At 42.2% G+C, this 26,090-nt stretch overlaps 1 protein-coding gene across 2 annotated transcripts in view; it reads left to right on the plus strand.

The window, feature by feature from the left end:
- KCNJ16 (potassium inwardly rectifying channel subfamily J member 16) overlaps positions 1 to 26,090 on the plus strand; it is a 94,199-nt gene that overhangs the window by 46,513 nt on the left and 21,596 nt on the right. Inside the window, exon 1 of one of the 2 annotated variants that reach the window (XM_054978750.1) lies at positions 18,283 to 18,345. The exons of the other annotated variant lie outside the window; for it this stretch is intronic. The gene's annotated coding sequence lies outside the window, so the exon portion shown is untranslated. Of the gene's footprint in view, positions 1 to 18,282; positions 18,346 to 26,090 lie in introns of those variants that run through there. 2 annotated transcript variants of the gene reach the window in all.

A 26,090-nucleotide genomic window follows, 5' to 3' on the forward strand; every position in this document is an offset into this window, starting at 1 on the left:
TGCTTGAATTGCCTGCGTCCCCATATTATTCGTGGGCTTGAGAGATGTGGAGGAAGTGGAACAGAGGAGACTGGGAGAGCCCAAGAGCTGTCCCTTACCTCCAAGCAATAAATCATTCAGCAGAGAAAAGTGAAAAATGGAGCCCCAGAAAGTCTGGGAAGGTAAGTGTTTAAACAGAGAGGTGTTGTCTGCTTCATGACATCAGACTGAATGAAGCTGATGGAGAAAAGTTAGATGAGGAAGGGAGAAGAGTATGTATGATAGTTATAGTGGTTAAGAGCAGCAGGACTCTAATCTGGAAGGCTGGGTTTGATTTCCCAGTCCTTCACTTGAAGCTAGCTGGGTGACCTTGGGTAAGTCACAGCTCTCTTAGAGCTCTCTCAGCTGCACTCACGTCACAGGGTGATTATTGTGGGGATAATAATGACATACTTTGTAAACTGCTCTAAGTGGGTGTTTAAGTTGTTCTGAAGGGTGATATATAAAGTGAATGTTATTAGATGATGATGATGAAGAAGAAGAAGAAGAAGAATTGGGGAGAAGGAGAAGGAGAAGGGGAGGCACTGTGTACATGATTTGAGGCATGTTTATTTCTTATTGTAGCATAACTGATATAGACAGTGGCTGCAATGCTAAACTAGGTTGTAAGATGCACTGAACTCCAAGGGCTTTAATTGTGAATATGCAGGCTCAGGGTTGTGCTCTGTGAAGCCAAGTGCAAAAATGCTATGTTTTGGGCTGACTTTGATCCCACCGAGAGCCTGCAGCTGATATCACTGGGGCCACTGGAGCACGCTCGTGCTATGTGTGCATAAGAGAAACATGTATTCAAGTGGTCGTTTCCACACACGTTGAATAATGCACTTCCAATGCACTGTAGTTATCCTTTAGAAGTGGCTTTTGTGTTTCACACATGAAAACCCAGTTCCAAATGATCACTAAAGAGCATTGAAAGTGCATTATCCAACGTGTGAGGAAGCAGCCAGTATTTGTGTTGAAATAATCTGGCAACCCTACCAAAGGAACCATGGAATGTAGTCTGGGTTGATAAACCTGGATTGACAACTGAATGGGAATAAAGTGACAGGCACAAGCTGGTTTCCCTTTAAAACTGAGCCTGAACAATGTTTATTCAGAAAGAAAAAAAACACAAGTGAGACAAATAATTAGGAATTGTGGGATTTCAAACAGTACATGCATACATAAGGGAAATCCTTCTCTCAGACAGCTTTATAACATATAAAATACAGCACTCCCCATTACACAGACAGGGGATCTATTATCGCCACCAATATTTAATTCACGCTCCTGTTAAATTAAAACCCTTAGAACTGCACTGTAAATCACCCACCATCAGATCTTAACTCTTTCTCACTAGATCCTATTGGCTGGTTCAGAGCCCAGCTTTGATTGGCTCCTGTATTGGTGGGGTAGATTTCTGTGCCCTCCCTGTCATGCCATTATCTCAGAAGTGATTACAAGTCAAGTAATAGGGTCTGTAAGCAGATCTATGAGCCAAGCTACAAGTGACTTTTTTCACATGGAGGACACTTGATTGTTCTCGCAAGTTTACCTGGGAAGTGAAGTCCGAGTGTCCTTCCCCTCTCTGTTAGAATCGCTGCCTGAAGAGCCAGAGAACGCTGGTGGCAGCAGCAGCTTTTGCAAATCGTTCCTCCAGTCACAATCCTGCTGGACAAGAGGGCTCTCAACGATCGTTTGGGGGCATTTGGGGGCGGGCAGCTGCTACTTTCCCCCTGGGTGTCCTGCTCTAACATGCCCTTCCCCTGCTCCTGAGGTCCTGGAGAAAAACTGGAATGAGGGCATTTTAGAGCAGCAGCAGATTCTTCCGCTGTCGCTGCGGCTGGAGCTTCACCGATGCGGCGGCTTTCTCCAGAGCAGCTCCCCGGGAGCAGGACGCCCAGGAAGAAAGTAGCAGCTGCCTGCCCCAAAACGATTGTTGGGAGTCCTCATGTCCAGCAGGATTGTGACTGGAGGAACAATTTGCAAAAGCTGCTGCCACCGCAGGCTTTCTTTGGCTCTTCAGGCAGCAATTCTAACAGAGAGGGGAAGGACACTCGGACTTCACTTCCCAGGAAAACTTGCAAGAACCGTCAAGTGTTCTCCACATGAAAAAAGTCACTTGTAACTTGGCTCTATGTCATTTTAGGTTCAAACTATTAATCTAATTGTCAGAGACAGCTTTGGATCTTGCAACAAGTCTTTTTTGTGAGTCAAGGTGGAATAGTGGTTAAAGAGCTGGATTGGGGAGACCCAGGGTCTTATTCCCAATCAGCCTGCATCTCCCTGAGCAACCCAGGGCTAGTCATTCTCTCAGCCTGACCTACTTCACAAGGTTTTTGTGATGATAAAATCAACATATTCACTGCCCTGGGGGGGAGGAATGAAAAAGTGGTAAGTAGTTAATGAAACAACAAGAAATTCCTCAAAGACTTAAAGATCTAGATCTGTGGTAAATTGGAAATATACAATATCTCTATATCGCTTTAGAACATGACTATTATCGAAATCCCCACTACTAGATATACACACCCACTTTCACAAGCTCAAGTATCACAACACATAATAGGATAGATACTCAACACAGTAGGATTTAATAATTGCTTTATGTAAATATATGTTATTTTTGAAAATATAAATGTATAATGATTTGGAAAACTTATACTGAATGTAATATTTGCTTATAGTTACTTATTTTTGTAAAAAAGTTATTTGTATTGTTGAGATTTTGACAACAATAAACAAAATTTGGGGAAAAAAGTGGTAAGTAGTGAGAAAACGAAGATGTCTTTTACTTGACTTAAAAACTAGGTTTCCCCTACAATCTATAGGCCTCTGCGACAAGCATTTTCCTTCTTTGTTAACGGAAGGGTCCTGTTCATTAAAGCTTCAGCACATCTTAGACAAATTGTGCTCTTTGCTTTACAATTAAAAAAACACACACACAATTGAGCTGGGCAATAGCCCAACCTGTTTCTTTCTTCCTGAGAAGGAAGTGGACTTGGAAGTTAGAGAAGACTTCATAAACAGCTAAGGGTGTGTGGAGGGAAGAATGTCCTCGGATCGGAGTTTTGTAGGTAAGAACAAAGAGATCCGAATGTCTGATTTGAAAAACATGCTAAGACTTAGTGGCTGTCACTGGTACATAAGTACCGGCAAGCGTCATGGTGGTGTTTGATTTCAATTGTTGACACTGCTCTTTCTACCCTTCAGGTCAGTTTGTGATTAAGGACAGAGAATGTCACTCTTCCTAAGGAATGTTTGTGCTAACAATGAGTCGTAAGATAACTTCATCCATTTCGCATTTGCCGGTAGTGAAGATTCCTCTCTGCTTCTTTCCTCAGGATGCTTTGTGACGTCACTCCCCCCAGCTTGTTTTTCATTTCTTATAATATTGCTGGCTACCTTCCAAACTGTTTTCTGTTATCTCTGCTTCCTGCATTGACTGCAATAAACACAACAGTTGTCCTCTGTAGCAAGGAAACTCAAGTGCCGCAAGCACTTGTTGTATCCTATGCTTAATCCTTCCATGGGAATAGACCACTTGATACACTTGAGAAATTCCATGTCTAAAGAACATCACGTGCTCTGACAACTGGCTAGTATAGTTATCTTTTCTGCTAGCTGTGCTCTTAATGCAAATGGCAAACTACAATTCTAATATCTACATACGGCCTAAACATTTTAATCAAAAGTCAGCATCAAGCATTTCATCCTGTCTGGAATGATTTAAATCCTAGCTTACTTATTTTGTTTTTCTAGAGGTACCACTTTCTTTCAAGAGTACAGAAAGTGGATCATATGAGGAAGTCATGTCTTCAGTTTGATTCAGGTGGCAATTTTTTCCCACTATTGGCAATCTTAGGAAATCAGTTCCAATACTTGTATTTCTCCTTTTCGATAGGTAAATCAATTATGTGGCTAACTAAATTAGTTCAGGATCTCAACCCACAACCATACAATATCATAAAACAGCAACAAAGGTAACAATAACCCCAAAGCCCAATAAAGCAACAAAAACTCTGTAAAATAGCAGCTGCAATTAGCATTAACAATATTAAGAGGAAGTGCAATGCAGAGCTCTCCTTGCCTGGTGCCTTCTTGAACAGGATAGAACAAGACATCCCACCCAAGGGAGAGAGGGCTGCAATGTTGGTAGCAATGATGGAAAAAGCTCTGTCCCACATTAATGCCTGCTGGAAATGGGCACAAACCAAAATACGAACAAAAGTTCGTGATGAACCAGGCTGGTTCGTGGTCCGTGAACTGGTGGTTTGTCAGAGCCCATTTCTAACAAACTGCCATGAACTTTAGGCTGGTTCATTTTTTGGTTCGTCACTGCAGACAGCCTGACGTCGATCAATCAGTTTCCTAGGCAACAGGGGATGGATTTCCTGCAGACCTTCTGCTGACCTAGAAGTGACCTTCTGCTGACTCGAAAGTGACGATTTTCTGACATGGATGTAACGTTTTCACAAACCAAATGAACCGGTTCGCAAACCAGGGCAGGTTCATGAAAGTTCGTGGTTCATGAAATGCGATGAACCACGAACCGCATGGTTCGATTTTTTTCCTGTTCACGCCCATCTCTAATGTCTGCAGCAATGTTTGGTGAGTCTCTACCCATAAATACCAAGAATGAGACATTCGGTATCTATGGAGTATCATTTAGAATATATAAGAAGGATAAGAGTTGGGATGAGCTAGTATCTGTAGCTGCATAATCTGCTCTGGGAAGGACAAAAAAGCAAGATGACAGCACAGAGACTAAGGAGTGGTTGGACTGGAACACGTTCAGGACATTTTAGAATGGTAGGGGTAAGAAAATAATAATAATAATAATATAATAATAACATTTGATTTATATACCGCCCTTCAGGACAACTTAATGCCCACTCAGAGCGGTTGACAAAGTATGTTATTATTATCCCCACAACAAACACCCTGTGAGGTGGGTGGGGCTGAGAGAGCTCCAGAATGCTGTGACTAGCCCAAGGTCACCCAGCTGGCTTCAAGTGGAGGAGTGGGGAATCAAACCCAGCTCTCCAGATTAGAGTCCTGGGCTCTTAGCCACTACATCAAACTGGAAATAATAAGATTTTTTATTCAGATTTGAGTTTGGCATTACTACCTTAATCAGTTTCTTTCATATCATAATCTGCTATGTACTTGTTCCCATTAGTTTAAATGGGGGAGGGGGAACTACCTTTAAACTTTTTATATCCCATATTGTATAACTGGGAGAGATTCTTGGGAATAGTACTGAAAAAGACAGGAGGTTGTCATGCCCCTAAAAGCTAGAAGAACCATTCAGCTCTTTATCTCTGAGCCTCTAGGAAGGCTGCCCCGGCATCCAATCACCTTTCAGAGAGGGGTTGGAATGTTGACGGGAATTAGGTTCATGGCATTTAGCCATGGACTAGTCTGGCCCAGCCCACATCATTTGAAAATGGTGCAAGGCTCGATGGGTGGGAGCTGAGGTGAGTGGCTCAGCCAATCCAGATGGGGCAGCAGGGGATGTTGCTGGCTGCCTTATCCCTCAACTTCCATTTGATGAGGAGATCAACCCACCTTCCCACCCTGGATACATCATGGGACGAGCTGGTTGCCACTTGGGGTGGAGCAGGAATTTGGGGGGGGGGAGGTTCCTCAGATTGGAAAGAGAAGAGGCCTGTTTTCACCTGCTCCATGATGTATGTGGTGCTAGGAGTCTAAATAGGCCTGGTTAAAAGCTGGTTAGGCCATGACTAGTTTGGGAGGAATAGGGTGGGTTGCTCAGGATAGGTAGGAGGAATCAGCAAACACCCTGAGGCATTGCGGTGATGGGTGGTAGGTCCAGACTAGGCTATCACATGCTGGGCAGTTGGGTGGTGCTGCGAAGGAGTGCCCCAGGTGCTGAGCGGCATCCCCTGAACCTGGTAGAGGCCTTGCGGTCTGTCAGGGGAGGTGGATGAAGCTGGGCACCTATCGGTACAGGAGACTGTGCAGGCTATGATAAACAAGGCAGGCAAAATCCACCAGCCAGGTTTGGAGCCAGGGTGGACTTGCCAGGTGGGCACCCAAGAAGGATGCCTAGTGCAGCCCACCCTCAAAAGAGCCAGCTTATGGTATAAGTGCTTGACAGAGATCAGCAGTTTAAAGTTGAAGGATAATCAAGAAACTAGTTGATCTTTAACTGGTGTCTGTCTTTATTGCACTGGATCATATTTGGGAGTGCTGGGGCAAAATGCAGTAGCACTTCAATTCAGGACCAAATTATGAGGCTGTATGGATTCCCGCAGATGGAAGAAAGGGTCTGTCACTGGTATCCTTAACACAAGGGATACTCACAGGATACATCTTCATTCCTAATTAGGGTTGCCAGGTACAGGTTTGGAAATTCCTGGAGATTTTAGGGTTGGAGCCTGGAGAGGGTGGGGTTTGGAGAGGGGAGGGGCCTCAGAACAGTATAATGCCATAGATCCCGCCCTCCAAAGCAGCCGTTTTCTCCAGGGGAACTGATCTCTGTCACCTGGAGATCAGTTGTAATTCCAGATCTCCAGCCACCACCTGGAGGCTGGCAACCCTGTTCCTACTTGTCCTTCAGTCTAGGTAGCAGAAGGCATTTCTGTTTCATGGAGGTTCTCACTTGCAGAGTGGACTTGAAGAACCAAAGTAAAGAGTGAGAGCACAGTTTACTTTCACCTGCCTGCTTGCTATATAAAAAAACAGACTTCCTGTTTTACATGTGATTAAGTCCAGCCATGGTGCTTGGGAAGGTCGGAATCTCAATGGGACAATGTCCAAGAGCATCAGGAATGTTATCCAAAAGAAATACAGTTTCAGGAATTTGAAGCTGAAGAGGTTCTCCTCTATAATTTTGTAATTTTGTAATTTTGTTATCCGCCCTGAGCCTGCGAAAGTGGGGAGGGCGGAATAAAAATGAAATCAATTAAATGAAAATAAAATTAAATTATAACTAGAATATTGGAGAGTTCATTCTCAGAGTGGTTCCTTTGGCATAAATTACCTGTGGAGGTTGTTCTATCACAAGATTTGTAAACTTTAACAAGCTGTATAGACTGCAAAACGTTAAGACTGTAATACATTAACTTCTCAAAGGTCAGTTGTATCTGGAAGGTAGATAAAAATAAGTTGTTTCCCCAAACAGTCTTCACAAGTTGTTTAACAGCAATAAAACCACGTCAAGGCCAGTTTAGGCTGATTTTTTCTTGTGCAGGTTGTTACTTTTAAAGTTTTATTTGGATAGCTCAGTTAACATTCATGATAAGATCTATTCTACTCACTCGTTAGTAAACGTTTACCTTTGAGGAATGAAATGTGTCTCTGAATGACATAACAATGTTATTTTTAATTACTGTAAACCAAAATTAATTAGCGTGGAGCAACTGACTTAATAGACGTATAGAAATATTAACCTCCTATTTGTACCAACAAAACTGACACACACACCCATGATATGATTACTTTTATAAAACAATTAGAAGTGTTATTTATTAAATTATAATCCTGTCTTTCCTCCAAGGAACAGTTGTGTACATGATATTATTCCTGTTCTGGATTGATAACAATCTTGGTGAGGCAGGTTAGGTTGAGCGAATGGCTGGCCCAGTGTCACTCAATGAGCCTTCATGACAGAGTGGAGATTCGAATCCAGGTCTCCTAGATCCTAGTCCAACACTAACTGCTAACAAGAAGACCTTGTGAGGTAGGCTAGGATGGGGCATAGGGAAAAATCCGAGGAACTGAGCTGGGATTTGAGGCCTGGCCTTTCCAACCAAAGTCCAGAATTCTACCCACAATGCCCCAACCTTGGCGACAGCCAAAATGTATATCTAATCCTGAGGGAATTGTGCCACTCTGATAGTTTCAACAAAGGTTTCTGTTTAGAAAACAGTTTCCAGATAGTTAGCTGCTTACCCATGATATTATTCCCACTATGTAAAGCTCAATGATATAGTCAAAGTCAGGGCTTTTTTTCAGGTGGAACACGGTGGAATGGAGTTCTGGCACCTCTTGAAAATTGTCACATGGCCGGTGGCCCCGCCCCCTGATCTTCAGACAGAGGGGAGTTTAGATTGCCCTCTGCGCCGCTGGAGCAGTGCAGAGGGCAATATAAACTCCCCTCTGTCTGGAGATCAGGGGACGGGGCCACCGGCCATGTGACCATTTTCGCCGAGGGTGATTTAAACTTTTAAAAACTCCCCCCTTGTTCCAGCTGACCCAAAGTGATGTCATTGGGCAGTCCTGGGAGCATGTGTGCACTTTGCACGTGTGCATGTGGTACCACCTCCCACCAGGAGTTTCCCCCTGTGCTGGCAACCAACTGAGTTCCACCACCTCTTTTCCCAGAAAAAAAGCCCTGGTCAAAGTAATCAAGTGTATTCTTGTCATTTGTCTTAAACTAATCTTGTAAATTTATGGTTCTTGCGCAGTTCTTTTGAGTCCCTCTCTTTTTGCTGCTTGATGTGATTAGACTGTCCTCAAGAAAACACTGTTGTATTCACCTCCCAATGCAATCCTTGCTTAGCAATTTCCCTCACTGCAATCCAATAAGAGGACAAATACCATCCAGAAATGATGACTTTTTAGCTTTATACAATCATTAGGATTGTCTCACAAGATTATCTGTCTATCTACAGCAAGATACAAAAGTCTAGTTTCTCTTGATTCGTGGAATAAAGTGGACAGGTTGATGACTGGCTCAACTCCATTCGGTCAGGCCAAAGAGTTTCTCTGGATTTGGCTTCTTCAAAGACTGCCTTATATCAAGGCTGAGAGGAGCTCCTCAGGGCTTTGCTCAGTTCAATTGCCTCATAGATAGCACAATTCCCAGTGTTAGGTTAGTTCTAGGCGTTTCAAAGGGGGCGGTGATGGAGAGGGCTACTGAAAATTCATTCCCAACAGGAAATGTTTTCGATATAACCTAAAGCAAACCATAAACTTGTGTGAAGGGGGTTTCCTCACACTCCTGCAAAGAACCAATGTGCCAATGTTATTATCAAAATGTAAATTAACATTTCAACGTTAACGGATTCCAATATAAATACAGATCCAGAGGAGTTAGCCGTGTTAGTCTGTAGTCGCAAAATAGTAGAGTCCAGTAGCACCTTTAAGACTAACTAAATGTAGCATAAGCTTTCGAGAAATACAGTTTATCTGACGAAGAGAACTGTGGTTCTTGAAAGCTTATGCTACAATGAAGTTGGTTAGTCTTAAAGGTGCTACTGGACTCTTTACAATATAAATATGTCTTATAATATTTTGAGAACAATTCCTTCCTTCCTTCCTTCCCTCCTTGGCTTTTATATTGGGTTTAGGGTTTGTGGGGTTTTTAGCACAATTTAGCACAGTTTAGCCCAATATTTACATCATACTGGTACTTCATACTGGTACTGGTACTTCAAAAGAAGAACAGATTTAAAAAGCAAAAACAAACTTTGCTGTGTAAATGTATAGAATGCTACGACAGCAGCCATGTTAAAACATGTTTAATTTTATAGCGTATGTCGTACACTATAAAGAATCAAAATTACATTCTGATTAAATGACCTCTACTCATATAACACACCCTCTGCAGAAAAATGTTATTTGAAGTGAAAATTGAAGTTGTTATGAGACACCTCTGTCAAGTATTTAATAAATCTTGCTCATTAAAGAGCTAACATATCACCTGTAGCTCCAAAGAACACTGAGGGCAGACACAACATTGCTTACATAGATCCAGAGGTGTTAGTCTGTAGTAGCAAAATCGTAAAGAGTCCAGTAGCACCTTTAAGACCAACCAGCTTTATTGTAGCATAAGCTTTTGAGAACCACAGATCTCCGTGCATCTGACGAAGAGAGCTGTGGCTCTTGAAAGCTTATGCTACAATAAAGTTGGTTGGTCTTAAAGGTGCTACTGGACACTTTAACATTGCTGACTTCACTCACTATGGAAAATGTTACATCAATACAACAAATCAGATAGGAAGGAAGAACAGACTGGGCTTGACAGTTTGTGAATGAAAAATTAAAACAACTCAAGATTGTGAACAAATTGTCAGCTGCATATATTTTGATGGGAAGAAGTTTATGATGGCATCTGAGATCCTAATATAATGTATACCACAGGCTCTAATGATTGAATTTATGTAAAAGGATTTACTTTCTCATAGGTGATCAACAGTACAATATTAAACAGAGGTACATCCTTCTAAGCTCATTGATTACAATGGACTTAGAAAGTCATGATTAAGATTGCACTGTAAGAGATGGAACGTTAAAGCAAAGCCTTATTTTTGTATCACAAATGAGCAATTATTACATGTTGTTTAGGAAATTTACAAATCAAGTCTCGCATCAGTTTTAGCTCAGATGAAACAATAATGTCTAGCTACTCGTACCAGATTTACCACCTGAAAGACTATTTTTTTCCTTCTCCCTAATGGTACTTGGAGGTATAAGCTCAGCCCAGGGCTGCTGCTAAAAAGAACAGCTCTGTTTTGAGTTCTTCTCATTCTTTTCTCTATATTTTCAGGCATGTTTATTTAATGTTGTTTCTTACAGCTAATTACTTTGGCCAAGGGTGGGAAAATGCATAAGTGGATGGTGATGTCAACATGGGCACGTTTGCCTAAGTAATAAGGGTTTAGGAAAACTCCTGTTTTCAGCATCGGTCCAATAATTTTTTTAAAAGAATTTTATTTAAAGAAAAGAAAATATAGTAAAGTAAGTGCACAGTATAAAAGTTATGCAGATTCTAAATGGAAAGTTATACAATCTTATACAAACAATAAGTGCATACACAGTACAGTTATAATAGTTTTAGGAGTAAAACAGCAATACATTTAAGTTTCTTTGACCTGATAAACAAAACCTTACATATTTGACTTCCCTAAGCCTAGATACATAACATTTCTCCTTCTATCTCCTTCCCTCCAAGCTTCTATATCAATTAGCTTAGCCTAAGTAATCAAAGAAAGCCTTCAATTTTTTCCAGAACTCACTTATCAGTCTATTTCGTAAGTAGGTAGTTAAATTGGCCATTGAGGCATATTCGTGAATCTTATCTCTCCACTCTGGGAGATCAGGACAAGCATCGGCTTTCCATTTTCCTGCAAATAATACTCTCGTTGCCATCACCATATAACAGAAGAGATCTCCTTGTTCTTTTCTCACATTAGCTGGTAAAATATTTAAGAGCATACTTTTCGGATTTAATTCAAATCTGAGGATCTTTTGCATCTCTTCCTGTATTTTTATCCAGTATTTTCGTGATTCCTTACAAGTCCACCACATACGGTAAAATGTTGCATCCATATTCGGACATTTCCAACAATGTCCACTGTAACCCTTCCTAATCCTCGTGGTATCTTTTGGAGTAGTGTACCATCTAAAGAACATTTTATACCGATTTTCTCTCAATAACTGGCAGCCTGTAAATTTTATGTCCTTAGTCCGTAAGTTTTCCCATAAGTCCATCGAAATAGTTTCCCCAAAATTTTGCATCCATTTTATCAGACAAGTTTTGACTTGCTCCATTTCTGTATGATATTGAAGTAGTATTTTATAAATCTTCCCCAAAAGATGCAACAACTCTCCAGATATTAATAATTCGTATTGTGTTTTTGCTCTCAGCCTGCTGCCGATATTGTAAGGGAATTGATCAACCCAGCTATGAATCAATGATAGACAAAGAAGGAAACATAAAAACCTGGCCTTGTGCCTGGATTTCTTACCAGGTTTTTATGTTTCCTTCTTTGTCTATCATTGATTCATAGCTGGGTTGATCAATTCTGTTTCTGACTGCTGCATCATAGGACCAAACTACAAGTGATGAATGACACTTGAACGGCAAGTGTATTCCTCCCTGTTCCCTTGCCCTCCACTCAATCCACTTGCTGTTCAAGTGTCATTCATCACTTGTAGCTTGGCCCATAGTAGGCATTAATTGGCAACATCAGTGGCAACTCAATCTACTTCTGCATTGGAACCATGTTTTAAGCAGTCTATCCCTTACAATATCGGTCGCATCTTGTTTATGAATAGACTTGCATGATTTCTTTATCCATAAATAATTATAGATACCTTCTTTAGCATCCACTGTTTCCAATTTTTAATATGTCTGCTGCTTGGATTCATAACGCCACTGCTTGAGGATACAATTTGATGTTCAGCACAGCCAATCCTCCTCTGTTTTTGTCGTCTTGCGATACGTTGTCTTAACCTTGGTTTCTTTCCTTTCCATATAAAGTCATTTATTACTTTCTGCCATCTATTGAAAGTCTTTTGTTCAATGTAAATTGGGATAATTTAAAATAGGAAATTCAATTTGGGTAATATATTCATTTTAACAGCTGCAATTCTTCCACATTCAATAAAGAAATAGTCCTATATGATTGCGGTATTAATGGATCATTCCCCTCCTTATGTATCAATGTTATATTTGCTTCTTGCCATGTTGGTGGTAAAATCTTCTTACTTTGTATCTCATTCATCACTTTTTGCAGAGGTATGGCCAGTATATCCTCAAAAGATTTATAATAAGCAGCCGTAAATCCATCTAGACTTCAAGCTTTTGCAGTCTTCAAAGTTTTGATTGCAGAATTTATCTCTTGTATCGTTATTGCTTGGTTTAAGATAATTCTGTGCTCAGTGGTAAATTCTTTAATTGGTGTCTCTTGTAGATATTTCTCCATCTCCTCTTCATTTATTGATTCTTCTTTGTAGAGATTGGAAAAGAAACCTCTAATTTGCTCTTTCATTTCCTGATCCCGATAAATTACTTGGTTGCCTTCCCTAATTCTTGGTATCCTTCTCTTCCTTGACTCTTTCCTCAGACAATGTGCCAAATATCTTCCAGGCTCATTTGCAGCTTCAAAATATCTATGCTTAAAATACTTCAGTTTTTTCCGAATTTCTTCTGTCTCCAATAAGTCCAATTTGTTCTTTAGTTGCTTAATTTCTTCCCATTTTTCTCTATCCTTTGTTCTTCTATGGTCTCGTTCCAATTTTTTCAATTTTGGGGTTAAATTATCTTGTTTCAAACTTAATTTTCTTCTTTTTGGACGCTATTGCCATCAATATTCCTCTTAGATAGGCTTGACTTGCTTCCCAAATTGTCATAGGGTTGGCATCATTTGTCGTAAAATAGTCAATTCTTCCCTGCATTTTTGCAGTACATCCTCATTTAAAAGTAAATTATCATCCAATCTCCATCTTCTTTCTCTCTTATTGCTTGTTAGACATACTGCCTCTATCAGATTATGATCTGCTATGATCCTTAGGTGAATTCCTGCTTTGTCTACCAGCATCAGCCCAATTATTGAGTGCAAAGTTAAATTTTTCATCCAGGTTGCCACAAAAGGCATGTTTAGTTTAGTTTAGTTTATTCTGTGCTTAACTCCCCCTCCCCACAAGTGGGCTCAGGACGGGGTAAAACAGTCATAAAATACAATTACATAGCAGATTCTACAATAAAATTCAGCAATTAAAATTATATATATACAAAAACCTGATGTAGTTGGCTACACAGTTGGCCCCAGCGTACAAAGAGGAAGTAGACAGACAGACGAGCTGTACTCGAATACCGGAGACCAGTGGGAGGCTCGATGATGGTCCTGACGCTGGCCTCAACCGTAAGCCTGGTGGAACATCTCCGTCTTGCAGGCCCACTGAAATGATACAAGATCCTGGTGGTCCCGAGTGTCCTCAGACAGAGAGTTCCACCAGGTTGGGACCAAGACCGAAAAGGCCGTGGCCCTGGTCGAGGCCAAACAAGCCTCCCTAGGGCTAGGGATCACCAGTAAGTTCTTACCCACTGAACGAAGCGCTCTCTGGGGAACATACAGGGAGAGAGGGTCCCTCGGGTACCGTGTGTGTGTGTGTGTGTGTGTGTGTGTGTGTGTGTGCGTGTGTGTGTAGGGGGGTGGAACTAGGGGACAAAATTCTGGAGGGCCAAGAAATTGGGCATGCCATGCAATTTACTTTTGTGTGATGTTTGGGCTGGCTGTGAGTGGTACATTAGTGAGTCCAGGGAGAATCTTTATGTAGGGCCCCTGGTGGCTCTTGGCAGGCCTGTCTACCATTCCATATTTTATGACTTTTTATTTCTATTGTTAAATCGTTACAAGTTATAATCATCTCAGTTTTCCTAAGCAACTCTAAAGTAGCCTTGTTAAGAGGAATTCTCTTAACTCCTCTTTACCCAGTTTCTCCCTGAAATCCAACAATCCATTTCTTTTCCTTTTTAAAAGGAATTTGGAGTTTGGTTTCAATTGATTCAATTTTCATCAAAAGAGAAATTCAAAGAGAGGAAGGGTAGGAGGAGGTTTTCTACAAAATTTCAGAATTTCATTTTGCAGATGCTCAGAGGCAGACAATGTCATCCAAACCTTCCTACCCTCTTGCTAGAGTACCTATAAAGTGTACCATTAAAAAAAGATGTAAGAGCTGAAGTTACAAAAGGGCGCATAGAGATACAGAAAACTACAAAACGAAATCAAGCAAACAAGAAATTCTTCCTGAGAGACAGTATTGTGTAGTGGCTAGAGTATCAGATTGGGGTCTGGGAGATTCCAGGTTTGAATCCCCACTAGAGGCAGGCACGGAGAGGGAAAATGGTTGCTCACTGTGGTTCGTGGTTCGTCGCATTTCACAAACCATGAACTGCCATGAACTTGCCCAGTTCACAAACCGGCTCATTTGGTTTATCAGTTCATCACTTCCAGGGCTGTAGAAGGTCTGCAGAAAGCCCATCCCCCCCATTTCCTAGGGAACAGATTCATCAGGCCAGGCTGTCTGCAGTGATGAACCAAAAAATGAACTATGCAAACTACTCTAAAAATCATAGCATTTTTTCGCAGTTCATTGGAAATGAGCTCCAATGAACCGCTGGTTTGCAAACCAAGAAACGGCCCATTTCGTGATGAACTTTGGTTTGTATTTCAGTTCATGCCCATCTTGGAAGTTCGCTGGGTATCCTTGGGTGAGTTGCATATTCTCTTATTCACGATGGATCTTGTGAGTCAGAGTAGGAAGTTAGTGATTTATAGTGATCAAAGAATCATGCTGCTGTGTTTCCTCAGAATGATGGTATCTTGATATGGGAGCATCCATCCAAATGGTAAAATAGACATGTGTCCAGGAGTGTATATACAATTCTTTGTTGAGCTGTGCACACTTATTTGGGGGGAAAGTATTAGAGAATTGGAACATTTCATTGCCTGTTGAATTCTGTAAGATTTTCTATAGACATTGTGCTGCAAATAAATGTTGACTGCTTTGAGCAGAAATATATTCATGAAAACGTGTTCAGAAATATTAAGTTGACAGATGTCTAAAGAGTCAGATAAGGACAAGGGGTTTAATCATCCAGACAGGTTGCCTGAGGTTTTGCTCATTGTGAAAACTTTTTAGAAGTTACACTCTAAGCCAAATTTCATGTCTTAGAATAATATGCATTTTGCTTGCACAGTACAAAAACCACCCAAGAGGAACACTGTGTCCATTGTGACAGATCTGAGTGCAGGGAGCAGCAACAAGACATCCAGGAAGAGATGTCAGGAGAACAGAATGGGTTGGATGAGAGGCTGTAAGTTCTAAGAATACAGATGGGATAGGTTGGATACATTCATGCTGAGATGTTCCAGCAAATGATGTGAATGAGATGACCCAGCTGGAAGCTACACAAGGGAAGAGGAGCAGCCAAGAAGTTGCATTTCCCCCTTGTGCACCCACCCTAGCAATATTTGTCAAGTGCTAAAAGTAAGAGAGACAATAGAGTTCTAAGTGACGCCTGATACAGGTTGGACACTTGTCAGCTTCCCTCAAGTTTTGATGGGAAATGTAGTCATCCTGGTGTTACAGCTTGGCTCTCCATCACAGCTGCAAGACCAGGATGCCTACATTTACCATCAAAACTTGAGGGAAGCTGACAAGTGTTCATCCTGTGTCAGATGTCACTTGTAGTTTGGCTCTTACTTTGGCCAGTGGGAGGCCTGGCAACCTTAACAGTAGCTCAGTAGTTGACTATTTCCCTTGCCCATAGGAGAGCTCAAATCGAGTAAAAACCTTCAGGTTCTAGACAGCTGCTCTGGACAGTTGCTGCCAATCAATGTAGACAATACTGACCTCGACAGACCAAAAGTCTAAATCAGTACAAGGACATTTTGCGTGTTCATCTCTTTGATTATGGTGTTAAGAAGAAGCACTAGGAAACTTCTACTTTGAAACGGTAGAAACACACTTTCTGTGGGGAGCATTTCTCTTCGCTGCAGGGCTGTATTATTCATAAGGCTGACTAGGCTGAAGCTTATGGGCCCCGCAAGGACTAGGGCCAGTCATTTTTTTTTTGTTGAGGCACTGTTACCTGTGCCCTAGGGCTCAAATGGTTAAAGGCAGGGGCCATTTTGTAAAAAAAGCGCTGGAGGAACTCATTAGCATAACTCATTAGCATAACTCATCAGCATATGCCATGCCCCTTGACATCACTGGAAGTGCATCATCGGCATAACTGATTTGCATATGCTACACCCCCTGACCTCACCTATCCTGGCTGTTTTGGACCCAATCCTGGCCATTCAGGGCAGAAATTGGGCCCAAAATGGCAAAAAGGGACTGAAAATGGCTGAAAAGGGTCCCAAAATTGTCAGAATTGGGCCACTGCTGAGCAGGAGAGTGATCCACCACCAGTCAGAGGCCCGATCCTGGCCATTTTGGGACCAATCCTGGCTGTTTTAGGCCTGATCCTGGACATTTTGGGCCAAATCCACACCAAAATGGGCCCCAAATGGCCAAAAATCAGGTGGGCAGGGCCACCTGACATGTGACCTCTTTGGACAACTACTGGAACTGTGTTCCTGTGTGTTCCCCCTCAAAATAAGCCATAGCAATATGTGTACATATAAATATTATTCACTACAAAATATTATAGTACTGAACAATTATACCCCCAAAATGTGCTTTCCTGAAGAGTTCCATTCTCACAATAAAAATATTTTAAAAATTGAGAATCGAATTCTTCAGGAGACCCTCAAAATGGATACAGGGCTACATAATGTGGTCTAGTACCTACCATACTAGTAGTGGGATGAAAATTGAACTGCTGGAGGGGGCCTGAAATACCTGAAAGCCTAGGGGCCCGGCCATGGGTTAATACAGCCCTGCTTCACTGTGTAATCACTAGGGTTGACAGCCTCCAGGTGGTGGCTGGAGATCTCCTGGAATTACAACAGGTGACAGAGATCGGTTCCCCTGGAGAAAATGGCTGCTTTGGAGAGTGGACTCTAAGGCATTATACCGTTCTGGGGCCCCTCCCCTCCCCAAACCCCACCCTCTCCAGGCCCCACCTCCCAAATCTCCAAGAATTTCCCAACCTGGACCAACCCTAGTAATCACCAGTTACATCTGTTGTGAATTTGTGCTTATCTTGTATACACAGAATTTTGTACAGAAACCTCACAGATTATACCGGTTGCAATTCATGGCCTTTGGACTCCACAATTCCACTGTTCTCTTTGAATGTATATATAGCTGCAAACTGAGAATTAGCTTTATTCATCAGAGAAAGTGGGCTCTAACCCTATAATTACTTAGTTGCTCCTTAAACTACTACCAAGACTCTTTTCTTATTTGTTTGTTTTCTATTGGAAGATTTCAGTGTTCAAATAGAGGCTTACGCACACATATGCATGCTTATTTTTATCGTCTGCCTCCCAAAAGGCTGCATATTTTTCAGAACACCACATGTTATTTATTTATTTTCCCCAGGCTTCGTCCTTTCTCAAAACAACACTTTCAGTGATGCACATTGTTAAAAACTCAATCCACATTTAAAAGAAAAAAAGACACATAGAGCTCACCCTCCCCCGCTGCCCGCAAACCAAACCTAAAATACCAGCAAAAGCTAAAAACAGAAAAAACTAACCAGAACATCAGAATCAAATTTAAGGAGAAAATCCCATTAAAAAAAAAAGTAAGGAGGATTTCACAAAATACCCACAGTGATTCAGCTGACCTTTTCACATGCAACTTTCTCTTGTTTTACTTTTGGGAAGCATTTAACACTTAATGCGGAAGCAAAACTCTGAGTGGCTGCCAGGGCCATTGTGAAGAGCTGGTTTGTCCTAAATGTCCAATGAGCTGTGGGAGCCAAGGTTGCTTAGCACCCTGTAGAATCAAGACCTCAAGATACAAAGGCTAGTTGTCGCTTTCTGGGATGGGGTGTGGAAATAAATAAGAAAAGTGAGACCGACACAGTTTTGTTCCACCTCAGTAATTGCTCTGGTTCTAGCTAGCAAGCAGCCTTGCGTTGTTGGTGCAGCTGTCTTCTTGGGCTACAGACTGGTGAGTGGTGGATTGGGGACCCCACAGAGCTAAAGGAAAAACCTAGATTTTAAAAGGTGGGCTTTACTGCTGGGTAGTAATTAACAGTTACATCCCCATCTGTCAGCCACTCTACACGTTACGTTTTTTACGAGTTCTTCACGGAGCCAACCCATGCGCTGCAGAGACACAGATCGCCTTGAGGACTGGCTTCTATTAAAAAAACCCAGAATGCAAATGGGCTCAGAGAGCTGCCACCATGGGAGGGAAAGTTCCTGCCTTTCTCCCAAGCATTTTTTCCTGCGCAAAAACAATGCGTTGTGGAGACATTTCCTCATTTTTGCTGCTCCATGTGGAGTTGTTGTGTGCACATGCGGCAGCAGAAAGGGGAAAACTCTCCTTCCCTGCACTGTTTTTGCACAAGGAAAAAAGCTTGAGAGAAAGGCAGGAGATTTCCCTCCCCCGGTGGCAACTTTCTGAGCGTATTTGCATTCTGGTGTTTTTTTTAATAGAAGCCAATCCCCGAGCTGATGTGTGTTGGCGCAGAGCACGTGTTGGCTCCGTGGAGAACTCGTAAAGAAGTAACGTGTACTGTAACGAGTGACTGTATATTTTTAACAGCTGAGAATGGGCAAGCCACCCATATTGGTCCCCCCCCCTCTTGTAGAGTGAGCTAAATGAAAGCTGACGAGAACAAAATTAAGGTTGTCATTTTAATTTTCTTATGCCATTTTTTTCAGACTCATAGCACTGGAGCATTCTGGCTACATTTCCCAAGCAGATATACTGCAATATGGCTGATTCCACACACATTGGATAATGCACTTTCAATGCACTTTATCAGTCGTTTGAGGTGGATTTTTTGTTCCGAACACAAAAAAATCCGTTCCAAATGATCTACAAAGAGGATTGGAAGTGCATTATCCAACGTGTGCAGAATCACTGTTTGATAGGACAAATGTCTGGGGCACAAAGACCAGTTCAGTTTATGCATGATAAGATGTTTTACAGATATTATCAATGCTGACCTGCACTGCAGAGAAGCTGAACTGTGGCTGAGGGACCATGTGGCTCTCCTTAGCAGCTCGGAGATTTTGAGACAGAGTTGCAACTGTTTCCCCTTTCTCTCCTTTCTCTATCCACAAGCCCCCCCAGAGGATAAAGTAGCATTAGGATGAACATGATATGGAGGGTCACAAAGCATGAGAGTGATTGTTGGGGCTCATGGTGCAAGAGGGAGAGAGAAACCTGGACTACAGAGGCGTGAGAACGGCATTAAAGGTATGGGCATAAGAGGAGCTGGGTGGGAAAAATAGTTGTCGTGGAGCTCATGAGATAGGGTTGATGGGACAAGGACTGTTGGGAAGGAGGCTGCGTATTAATACCAGCAGCTGTAGTCAGGTGAGATTCTTGGACCTTCTTCTGACAGCTGAGCTTAAATTCAGTACCTGGAACTACTGTGCCTCTGCTGTGCTTTGTCAGTCTTCAGTGTACAAGTAGCTTGCTTGCTTGCTTTATTTATTTACTAGCTTGATACCAATGCTTCGCTACGGTATTTAACTACTTTAAATCCAGTTATAATACTTATTGGTATGCAACATTTTTTGGTTTGTGTGTGCGTGTTTTTGAGTTGGCAACCCTAGTGAACTTCGAGGGGAAGACTGGGAGGTGCATTTGACCGCTGGACACAGTCAATGACTCCCAATAGCAACTGTATACTGTTTAGAATGTGGGGGGTGAGGCCCAATCAGGCCGCATATGCAAATGAACTCTGTGTTCCAACTGTCTTGGGGGGGGGGGGATGAGGTGTGGAATGTTGTGAACCCCAATCAGCCCACATATGCAAATGACCTTGAAAGGCTGGCCCAGTCAGGGAAGAGTGGCCAAGCTGGCAGTGGGCGGGGGCACAAGCAGGTAACATCCTGCCAGTCACACAAGGAAGCTCTATCCTTTTGGGGAAACACATTTTACCCCTTTTTACCCTCTTAGTGGTGAAGTTCTTAAAACCCTTCTTAGTGAGTGTTTGCATCATGAAAAGAATGTTCTCCCCAAATTTTACGTTTCTATGTCCAGGGGTTTGGGCTGGGTGTTGATGAGTCAGTCAAGACACTTGTCTTTATATATTTAGATTTATACCCTACTTGTCTTCCCAATGGAGCCCCAAAGTGTCTTATAGCATTCTCCCTTCTCCATTTTATTTTCACAGCAGCCCTGTGAGGTAGGTTCAGCTGTGTGTGTGTGGTTGGCTCAAGGTCACCCAGACCCTCTTTCAACACTCTAGTTCATACACCATGCTTTCCCCCACCAGATGTCAACCAGCTCCTCTTCCTTCTGATCTCTATATTTCCTTTCCTTTCCTGTAACTTGCATGCCATTCGGCGAACCCCTTAAGGGTATGCAGCTTAGAGATACTGCCTTGGCTTTCTTGATCTCATCTATTTTCAGCCCTTTTCTGGCCCTGCCCGTCTTTGCTTCCCTGATCTTTTCTTCCACCTGTTCTCACCCATCTGATCTTCTCTGGAGTTTGACCTTAGCGTGCCTCTGGACTTGCAGTTTTCATTTCAGTCTCTTGCCCCAAACACCCAGGGTCACCTTCTCTTTGCCCTCTGTCCTGTAAAATTACATCGCTTTAGCCTGGTGAAGATTTTAGCTTACAGGGATTGGCCATGTCAATACTGGCTAATTTTTTTACAATTGGTTGCACTTATTGCTATGAATAGCAATCTGCAGCTCTCATTCATGCTTTTCTTCCAGGTTAATTTGTGCTATTCTTATTATTTTATTAAATAAGTACTAACATCACAGATATTCATTAGCAATGTCAGTTATTATTTGACAAACTACTATTTTAAATTGAATTGAATTTTTCCCTCTCTGGATGACTGATGCACGTAGCTCACCGCTTCACCCATGAAGCAGGGTCCACATGCACAATATTGAAAGAGGACACCAGAGAAATGGCAGAGAGGGCTGAGGGCGGGGAGAATTCAGATGCCAGCTTTGAAAAGCACTAATTGCAGAAACTTTTGGAAATTCTAGCAACTGTGGTCACTATTGACATTTTAGCAATAGAACTAAGGGCCAAGCTACAAGTGATGAATTACAAGTGGAGCGCAAGTGAATGGCAAGTGAACAGGGAGGAATACATGTGAGTCTGTTCACTTGCCAGGCAAGTGTCATTCATCACTTGTAGCTTGGCCCTAAGAAAACAATGTCCATGTGAATTCCAGTTTTAGGGCCAAACGACAAGTGATGAATGACACTTGAACGGCAAGTGTATTCCTCCCTGTTCACTTGCCCTCCACTTGCTCTCCGCTCAATCCACTTGCCGTTCAAGTGTCATTCGTCACTTGTAGCTTGTAGCTAAGGTATTGAGAAATGCTGTGAAATTTCTCTCAGCAATACAATGCAAATAATCAACTGGATTTTTTTTAAAAAGATGAAGCTCTGTGAGTTGTATATATTTAATGAGAAGGTTTCTAGGGTGAAAATGCAGTAAAACTGTGTGTGTTTGTGTTCGTGTGTGCATCAAATCATATCTTAATATTAAGGTATTTAATTTTTATGATTTGTGCGAAACTTCAAGGGTCTTGTCTTTGCCTGGATGGGGGAACCCCTGGGGATCCTACATATACTGCCTGAAGTTCCATGATGGAAGAAAGGTAGGAATAAATGTAATAGATGAATAATGAAGATGAATAATGAAGAATAATGAAGTGAAGACACTGGAGCCTGCCTGAGAATGTTAAGTGCCTTGACTTAATTTCCATGATGGGAAAAACAGGGAGGAGAGGAACTCAGAGGGGATGTGATACTATAGAGTCCACCCTCTGAAGTTGCCATTTTTTCCACTGGAATTGATATATGTAGTCTGGAGTTCTGGGAAAACTCCAGACCCCAGATGGAGGTTGGCGAACTTATGTCGGGCATCTGAATACTCCAATCAGGGACACAGATTGAAATTTTTGGAGACTCTCCCCCCCCCCAACATAAGAAATATATCATTTATTTCAGCTCTCAATGCTTTATTAAGTATCAATAATTTTATCGGCAGTGGGTCAACAAGGTCTATTTTCTGTTCCAAGCAACTGTATATGTGTGTGTACAAACACATTTTCTAATTTGTTGCAAATCAAGCTGTAATACAACAAATACGAGGAAAGGCTGAGGGCCTTGGGAATGTTTAGTTTGGAGAAGAAGAGATTGAGGGGGGGACATGATTGCTCTAAGGCTGTCATTTGGAGGAGGGCAAGGAGCTGCTCCAGTGGGCAGCAGAGGGTAGGACCCAAAACAATGGGCTTAAATTACATGCACAAAGGTACCAGCTGGATATTAGAAAAAACTTTATCACGGTCAGAGCAGTTCAAAAGTGGAATCAGCTGCCTAGGGAGGTGGTGAGCTCCCCTTCACTGACAGTTTTCAAGAAGAGGCTGGATGAATGTTTGTCAGAGATGCTTTAGGCTGATCCTGCACTGGGCAGGGGGTTGGACTAGATGGTCTGTATGGCCCCTTCCAACTCTATGATACTATGATTCTATGAAATCAGGGTTTTAAATTATGTAATCATGTTTTGAGACAATTGTATCTCAGCCTTTATAAACATGTATGGCTGATAATTAAATACTGCTGGTAGAAGTGGCAGGAAAAACATTATGTCCATTAAAAGAAAACTTGGAGTGAGTTGACAGAGAATGGTTTGACTCAATGCTATCATCGTTTACCTATTGTTGAATGTGCTATTTGATTATGTCATGTATTATTTACAGCTGTAACAAACTCATATTCTCTGCCGGCAAGAGCTGGAGGTGAATAAAGTTTTGTGTGTCCCAAAAGCTAATTGTGGCTTCTCCCATAAGGTCCCTTGGAAGAAGAAATCTGGAAAGATATGAACTCCTTAAATATGCATATCCAGGGCTTTTTTCAGGGGGAACACGGTGGAATGGAGTTCCGGCACCTCTTGAAAATGGTCACATGGCTGGTGGCCTTGCCCCCTGATCTCCGGACAGAAAGGAGTTTAGATTGCCCTCTGTGCCGCTCCAGTGGCGCAGAGGGCAATCTAAACTTCCGTCTGTCTGGAGATCAGGGGGGCAGGGCCATCGGCCATGTGACCATTTTCTCTGAGGGTGATTTAAACTTTAACCTCCCCCCTTTTTCCATCTGACCCAAAGTTCCACTACTGAGTTCCACCACCTCTTTTCCCAGAAAAAAATCCCTGTGCATATCCATTACATTGATAGCAGTTGAGATTAGGATACCCAGACCCCCTTTTGTTCTCCTCCTTTTAGAAGGCAGTGCCCAAAGATCATATCCATTAAACAGAATGGGATCAACCCGCCAAGTCTCTTGAAGCAAAATTATATCAAACTTCCTTATGAAATTTACTGTTTCATCATCCCTCAGCATAATAGTCTATCCCATAACATCCCAAGACTCTAAAGAGATAGTCTGTGAATTAAAATATCCACCTTGGTGAGATGAATTATCTAGTCAATCAAAGAAGATCAAATCCAGTTGGTCTGTAGGATCACTATTCACACATCCATTTCTTGGCACTTCCTTCTTCTTCGACGGATTATCATAGCTGCAGTTCCCCGGCATGGCTTCATCAATATCTATCATAGGATCTGGACATACATACTCTCAAGTATTAAGAACAGAAGAAGATTGCAGCCTCTCATTATTTTCCAGCGAGTTGTTATTTTGATTCCTAGTATCTTCCCCTAACCAGAGAAGATTAGTCCTCAATGTCTTGAATCTTTCCACAATCACAACTTGATCCTTTTTTGGTAGAGTTGTATAGGAATTTATCAAGCCACTGATAAAGATTGACTGACTATCAAGTCATCCTCTAGGGAGTTATCCAGATTCAAGCCTTCATGTGTATTAGTTGTGGAAGAAAAATTTTTCCCTGAGGATTTGACTGACCTGAGGGACGCTCTAGACGTTAACACCTTTCCCTCCTGACATGTCAATCAAGTCCGTTTGTGGGGAGTTCCGGCTTTGGTCAGCTTTAGCCTCTTTATGATCCCCTTCCAAGTAGGGTATAGCAAAAGTGTTTTTGTGGAGTAAATTGTCCAAGGTTTTTCCAGCGTTATTTGTCAACCTCTGTAGGGGAGATGCAAGCTCTATCAGGTTTTCTGTGCATTCCTTTAGACCATTAATTTGATTGGTATAATAGAGTAAATTAGATGAGTGCAGTTCCTTGTATGGCTCCTTAAGGCTCTCGCTCATTGCAGGCTTCACTGAGGATATATCATCTCTTGCATTAGCTGTAGCTTGTAAATCAGAATCTGGCACAGATTTGGTAGCAGATATAGAGCCAAGATACAAGTGACTTCTTTCACATGGAGAACATTTGATTGTTTTCGCAAGTTTTCCTGGGAACTGAAGTCTGAGAGCGGGACCACAAGTGACGCCTGACACAGGTTGGACACTAGTCAGCTTCCCTCAAGTTTTGATGGGAAATGTAGGCGTCCTGGTCTTGCAGCTTGACTCTCTGACTGCTGTCCAATGGACTTTTCAACTGTCACTTGTCCAACATTCCGCCAAGCTGCCTACATTTCCCATCAAAACTTGAGGGAAGCTGGCAAGTGTCCAACCTGTGTCAGGCGTCACTTGTGGTCCCGCTCTGAGTGTCCTTCCCTTTTGCAAATCGTTCCTCCAGTCACAAGCCTGCTGGACAAGAGGGCTCTCAACGATCATTTGGGGGTGGGCAGCTGCTACTTTCTCCCTGGGCATCCTGCTCCCAGGGAGCTTCACTGATACGGCAACTTTCTCCAGAGCAGCAGGCTTGTGACTGGAGGAACGATTTGCAAAAGCTGCCCCTGCTGCTGGCTTTCTCTGGCTCTTCAGGCAGCGATTCTAACAGAGAGGGGGAAAACATTCGGACTTCAGTTCCCAGGAAAACTTGTGAAAACAATCAAGCGTTCTCCACATGAAAAAAGTCACTTGTAGCTTGGCTCATAGATGGCTTTCCTATGTGTGCTTTAAATGCTGCCCTCATGAATAATGGTTTTTCTCTTTCTTCCATAAACACGCTGATTGGAAAAAATTGAAAAGAGGAAAGAAACCTCTTCATTCGAAACATCATGCAAGGAATGATAGAGCTTTTGAAAGTTAAGAGCAATCTCCAAGCGTAACTATTGCTTGGGAGTTTCTCTGTCTGCTGAAGATCCACAAAGTGTTATTCAGTACGCAGCAAGTGACTTAATGAGTGAATAATCCTCCTTTTATTACTCCATCTTCCTCACTATATCCATTATAGGAAAGTTCAAATTCATCAGTAAAGACTTCTCTGAAAGGTTTTCTTTGGGGGAGGGCCCAACTCCATTGTGATCCAACAAAACCCCAGAATGGATCCTACACTTAGCTTCAGGAATGCATGGAGATATTTTGATATGTGGTCAACTAGGAGAGCAAGAAGCCTTAGAGCACTCGAGAACACATGACCATTGTTCTGTCAAGGTCACTGCTGTGACAGTCGGCAGATCTCCAAGTTCTTAGATAGAGGCTTTCACCTCATCTACTACCGAACCCTCCAAGAATGAGTAAGATATGGCTCAGCGTGGCTCAGTGAAGGTCACCTCTTATCTACGTTATCTCACATTCCAGATGACCAACCATTGCTTCTCCTTGTTTTTTAGAGGACTTCAAATGTGAGAGGGTGACTATCATGACTGAGAAGAGCTCACCTCTCTCATAATTCCAGAAGAGGCTCGAAGCCTGCCCGAAGGGAGTATGTTCTGGGTCTACTTGGAATTCAGCAC

This window comes from Eublepharis macularius, chromosome 4 (genome assembly GCF_028583425.1).
Source record: "Eublepharis macularius isolate TG4126 chromosome 4, MPM_Emac_v1.0, whole genome shotgun sequence".
NCBI classification, from domain to species: Eukaryota; Metazoa; Chordata; class Lepidosauria; order Squamata; family Eublepharidae; genus Eublepharis; species Eublepharis macularius.